Below are 5,644 nucleotides of genomic sequence, written 5' to 3' on the forward strand. Positions count from 1 at the left end.
TCCTTTAGTTCCCTAGTATTTCTGGGAGATTTTCTGTATCTTCCTCTGTGAAGACAAACACAAAGTAACTGTCCAAGAGTCAGCTGCCTACAAATGACAGAGTGACAGTGCTGTAGGAGGCTGTGCCTATAGAAGCAGATGGTCACAGACATTTGTGCTCTGATCCACAATGACCTGAGACCTCGTGGCTCCCATGGCAGTCCCTTACCTGCAGCCCTCACGGTCACCGTCTCCCTAAATTTCTATGAAACCTGGTCATTCCAGGGATCTGCTACGAACCCAGGTGGCATTTCACAATCGGCAGCTCCTCACACCATCAGGCAGGTCACCGATGCAATTTTCTGGAGGGTGGGGGAATCCATCCATTTAGACACAGATGGGCCAGCGCAGGGACAGAGGGCTTTGGGCTTTGCTGCCATCGTTGGATTCCCTCAGGTCCAGGGGGTCATCATTTGCACCCACACAGCCATCAAGGCCGACATACCAGCCTGTCATATTCCTGAACAGAAAGGGTTACCACTCATTGTCCAACTGGTTTGTGATCATAGGAAGTGAACCCTGCAGGTCTGCGCTTGGTTCCCAGGCAGTTTTCATGCCTCCTTTATCCTGTGAGAGTTCCAGGCCCACCTCTTCAGGCCCACATCCAGACTCCGTGGGTGGCTGCTGGGGGATAAGGGTTATCTCCTAAAGGGATGGCTCCTGACGCCCTTCTGAAACCCAGACACAGACGGAGAGAGGCGCTATAACCAGAGTCATCTCCTAACATGGACCAGCATTCAACAGACCATTCGCATCTTGAAGATGCATCTCTATTGTTTTGACCAGTCAGGTGGTGCCCTCCAGAACAAGCCAGCCGTAGTGTCTCGTATCATAGTAGGCAGCTGCGCCCTGCACAGCATGACAATGCATAGAAGCCTGGAGATGAATGAAGAGGAGGAGCTGGAACGCCACTCCACCTCGGAGGAAGACTGGGAGGAGGAAGAAGAAGAGGAAGGTCTCATTGAAGAGGTGGCCGACGCCCAGGCAGTGCAGGACCCCCGGCAATGCTATCCCAGACCTCAGGGTAAACTGCAGGCTGGCATGGCTGCAAGAGCCACGCTCATACAGTAGCGTTTCACCTGGTTGCCCCCAAGCTCTTGCGGTTGACGACGCCAAAACTCAGTAAACAGCGTAAAGAGATATGATACCACCATGACCCATATCTGCGAAGTCCAATTGCCAGCCATGAGCATGCAGAATGAGGGTTCCTCCCCCAACATTATCTATCATCACAAGGCATGGACACATAGCATTCCCAGGGCCCCACATTCCCCGCCACCACCCCCCCCCCCCACCCAACCCACAATGCTACATCCCCCTTCTGACGTGAAACATCAATAACACACATATCAGACTGATAACATAAACACGTGATATTGTGATGATAACAAAAGAGCAGACAAATATGCAGAACAGCACCATAGTAACCCATTAAGTGAGGGCAATAGCATGTCACCTTTCTTTCTCTACCACTTTTACGGGATGCTCCCCCTGTGGCAGGGGATGAGGTAGAGCCAGCCTACTTCCTAGTCTCTGCCTCTGGCTGAGATGCCCGTGGCTTCCATCCTCATCTCGGAGATGCCCATGGGGCTCCTCCACAGGCTGCCAAGCCTGGGTCATTGCAGGGGCAGCCTCTGTCATAGGGCCTTGGCACACAGATGGTTTCTGAGTCGGAGGTTGTGAGGGGCGAAGGGTGACACTGGTGCCCCCTGAAGGGTGGCCCTTTAATCTGCTACTTCGACTGTCTCAGTCCTTTCCTGGCACCCTAGGATGCTGGATGAGGTCACCGACTGGGTCGCAGCTGACATATTCTCTGAGCATTTCTACGCCATCAGCACCACTGAGCGGTCAATGCATATCAGCACACTGCTCCTGCACCCACTCAGAGTGGTGCTGCAGTTGGCTCTCCAAGAGGTTGCCCAATCTCTCAATGAAGGAGCTCATGCAATCAAATCCCTGAATCATGATGGAGCACAAGCGCTGCATGGACTCCTCAAGACAGCAGGGATCTCTGACAAAAAGGAACTTTACCTCTGGTTGTTGAGGAAGATCCTCCTTGTTTGTGATGCCCTAGGCCCAGCATCTTTGCCCAGCAAAGCATCGCTGTGTCTGTCCTCTGTCCTCCGAGGGGGACTGTCCACGTCTGACTCTGCCTCACCCTCCCGCTTCCTGCTTATGCATGTTGTGATGTTCACCCAGTGCTCCCCTTTCTACACTATTCTGGGGCCCAACCAAGGTGAGCGTATCTGCGCTGGTGGAAGGTGCCGAGGTGTGATATGACAGTGATGGTTCCATGGAGTATCCTCCTGCCGGGGATGGTGGCACCAATTCAGCAGGTGCACTTTGCTCCCCTTCTGCAACTGGCCCTGTGGGAACCACAAGAAATGAGGACTCGTTCTACTCAACAAGTGCCCCAGCACAACCAACCCCTTAGATGACATCAAAACAAGAAATGCTGGAAATACTCAGCAGGTCTGGCAGCATCTTTGGAAAGAGAAGCAGAGTTAACGTTTCGGGTCAGTGACCCTTCTTCGGAACTAGCAAATATTAGAAATGTCTAAGGTTATAAGCACATGAGGTGGGGGTGGGGCAAGAGATAACAAAGGAGAAGGTGTAGATTGGACAAGGCCACATAACTGACCAAAAGGTCATGGAGCAAAGGCAAACAATATGTTAATGGTGTGTTGAAAGACAAAGCATTAGTACAGATAGGGTGTTAACGGACTGAAGATTGAACAGCAGCAAGTACAAACATGAAAAAAAACAGTGGGTAAGCAAACTGAAAAAACTAAGATGAAATGAAATAAACATACAAATAAAAAATTGTAAAAAATGTAAAAAAGAAAAAATAACTAAAAATAAAAGTAAATTGGGGGGGCCCGTCATGCTCTGAAATTATTGAACTCAATGTTCAGTCCAGCAGGCTGTAGTGTGCCTAATCGGTAAATGAGATGCTGTTCCTCGAGCTTGCGTTGATGTTCACTGGAACACTGCAGCAAGCCTAGGATAGAGATGTGAGCATGAGAGCAGGGGGGAGTGTTGAAATGGCAAGCAACCGGAAGCTCAGGGTCCTGCTTGCGGACTGAGCGGAGGTGTTCCACAAAGCGGTCACCCAGTCTGCGTTTGGTCTCCCCAATGTAGAGGTGACCACATTGTGAGCAGCGAATACCGTATACTACATGGAAAAAAGTACTAGTAAATCACTGCTTCACCTGAAAGGAGTGTTTGGGGCCTGGGATAGTGAGGAGAGAGGAGGTAAATAGGCAGGTATTACACCTCCTGCTATTGCAGGGGAAGGTGCCATGGGAAGGGGACGAGGTGGTGGGGGTAATGTAGGAGTGGACCAGGGTGTCGCGGAGGGAACGATCTCTTCGGAATGCTGACAGGGGAAGGGAGGGGAAGATGCGTTTGGTAGTGGCATCACGCTGGAGGTGGCGGAAATGGCGGCGGATGATCCTTTGGATATGGAGGCTGATGGGGTGGAAAGTGAGGACAAGGGGAACCCTGTCATGGTTCTGGTAGGGAGGGGAAGGGGTGAGGGTAGAGGTGCGGGAAATGGGCCAGACACGGTTGAGGGCCCTGTCAACAACAGTGGGCGGGAATCCTCGGTTGAGGAAAAAGGAGGTCATATCAGAAGCACCGTCATGGAAGGTAGCATCATCAGAGCAGATGCCTCGGAGATGGAGAAACTGGGAGAATGGAATGGAGTCCTTACAGGAGGTAGGGTGTGAAGAAGTGTAGTCCAGGTAGCTGTGGGAGTCGGTGGGCTTATAATGAATATTAGTAGACAACCTATCCCCAGAGATGGAGACAGAGAAGTCGAGGAAGGGAAGGGAAGTGTCAGAGATGGACCATGTAAAGGTGAGAGAAGGGTGGAAATTGGAAGCAAAGTTGATAAAGTTTTCCAGTTCGGGGTGGGAGCAGGAAACGGCACCGATACAGTCATCAATGTACCTGAAAAAGAGTTGGGGGAGGGGGCCTGAGTAGGACTGAAACAAAGAATGCTCGACATATCCCACAGAAAGACAGGCATAACTAGGACCCATGCGGGTACCCATAGCAACACCTTTTACTTGAAGTAAGTGAGTGGATTTGAAGGAGAAGTTGTTCAATGTGAGAACAAGTTCAGCCAGGCAGAGGAGGGTGGTGGTGGATGGGGACTGTTTGGGCCTCTGTTCAAGGAAGAAGCGGAGAGCCCTCAAACTGTGCTGGTGGGGGATGGAGGTGTAGAGCGATTGGACGTCCATAGTGAAGAGGAGGCGGTTGGGACCAGGAAACTGGAAATTGTCAAAATGAGGTAGAGCGTCAGAAAAGTCACAGATGTAGGCGGGATGAGACTGGACCAGCGGAGAAAGGATAGAGTCAATATAGGAAGAAATAAGTTCAGTGGGGCAGGAGCAGGCTGACACAATGGGTGTGCCGGGACAGTCCCGTTTGTGGATTTTGGGAAGGAGGTAGAAGCGGGCTGTCTGGGGTTGCGCGTCTATGAGTTTGGAAGCTGTAGAGGGAAGATCTCCAGAGGAGATGAGGTCAGTGACAGTCCTTTGGACAGTGGCTTGATGTTCGGTGGTGGGGTCATGGTCCAGAGGGAGGTAGGAAGAAGTGTCTGTGAGTTGGCGTTGAGCTTCTGCAAGGTAGAGGTCGGTACGCCATACAACAACAGCACCACCAGCAGGTTTGATGACCATGTTGGGGTTAGACCCGAGAAAACGAAGTGCCTCACGTTCAGAGGGGGAGAGGTTAGAGTGAGTGAGGGGGGCAGAGAAATTGAGATGACCAATGTCTCACCAACAGTTTTCAATGAAGAGATCAAGAGCGGGTAAGAGGCCAGGGGGAGGGGTCCAGGTAGAGGCGAAATGCTGGAGGCGGGTGAATGGGTCTGCTGGTCGGGGGGAGGACTCCTGGTCAAAGAGGTGAGCCCGGAGGCGGAGGTGACGGAAGAAGAGCTCAATGTCATGCCGAGCGCGAAATTCATTGAGGTGGGGACGAAGGGGATAAAACTGAGACCTTTGCTGAGTACAGAACATTTAGCATCAGAGAGGGAGAGGTCAGAGGGTATAGTGAATACACGGCAAGGGGTCAGATCAGAAGGGGAGGGGTCAGAGGGAAGTGAAGCGGAAGGAGGATCTGGAGGAGCATTCGACCCATCAGCTGCTAGAGCTTGCGTTCCTTGACATCTGAAAGGAAGAAATAAAGTTTTTTGTTAATGCGTCGGATGAGATGAAAGATGAAATGAAACTGTGGAGTAGAACAGCTTTGAGATAAGGTGAGGCGGTTCTGCTGGAGAGAGAGGTTCAGTGTGTGCTTAGATGACAGCTGTCTAAGATCCATAGCACACATTGGGCAGAAATCTCCTCCATGCCCTTCATCTCAAGATGGAGCTATCCAATGACCCTCCTGCTCACAGCCTCACATCACACCAATCCCTACCGACTTCTTCAAGGGGACCCTGGTGATATCCAGCGCTGCCTCCTCCATCGGGGTCAAAGTGTACAGTTGGGCCACACCACCATCTATTCTGGCCATCTCACGAGTGTTCTGGGCTCTCTTCTCCTGCAGGATGAGAGGAGGACGATTCATCAGTAGGCTGCCCTCCTTCATCTCT

This window comes from Heterodontus francisci, chromosome 15 (genome assembly GCF_036365525.1).
Source record: "Heterodontus francisci isolate sHetFra1 chromosome 15, sHetFra1.hap1, whole genome shotgun sequence".
NCBI lineage: Eukaryota > Metazoa > Chordata > Chondrichthyes > Heterodontiformes > Heterodontidae > Heterodontus > Heterodontus francisci.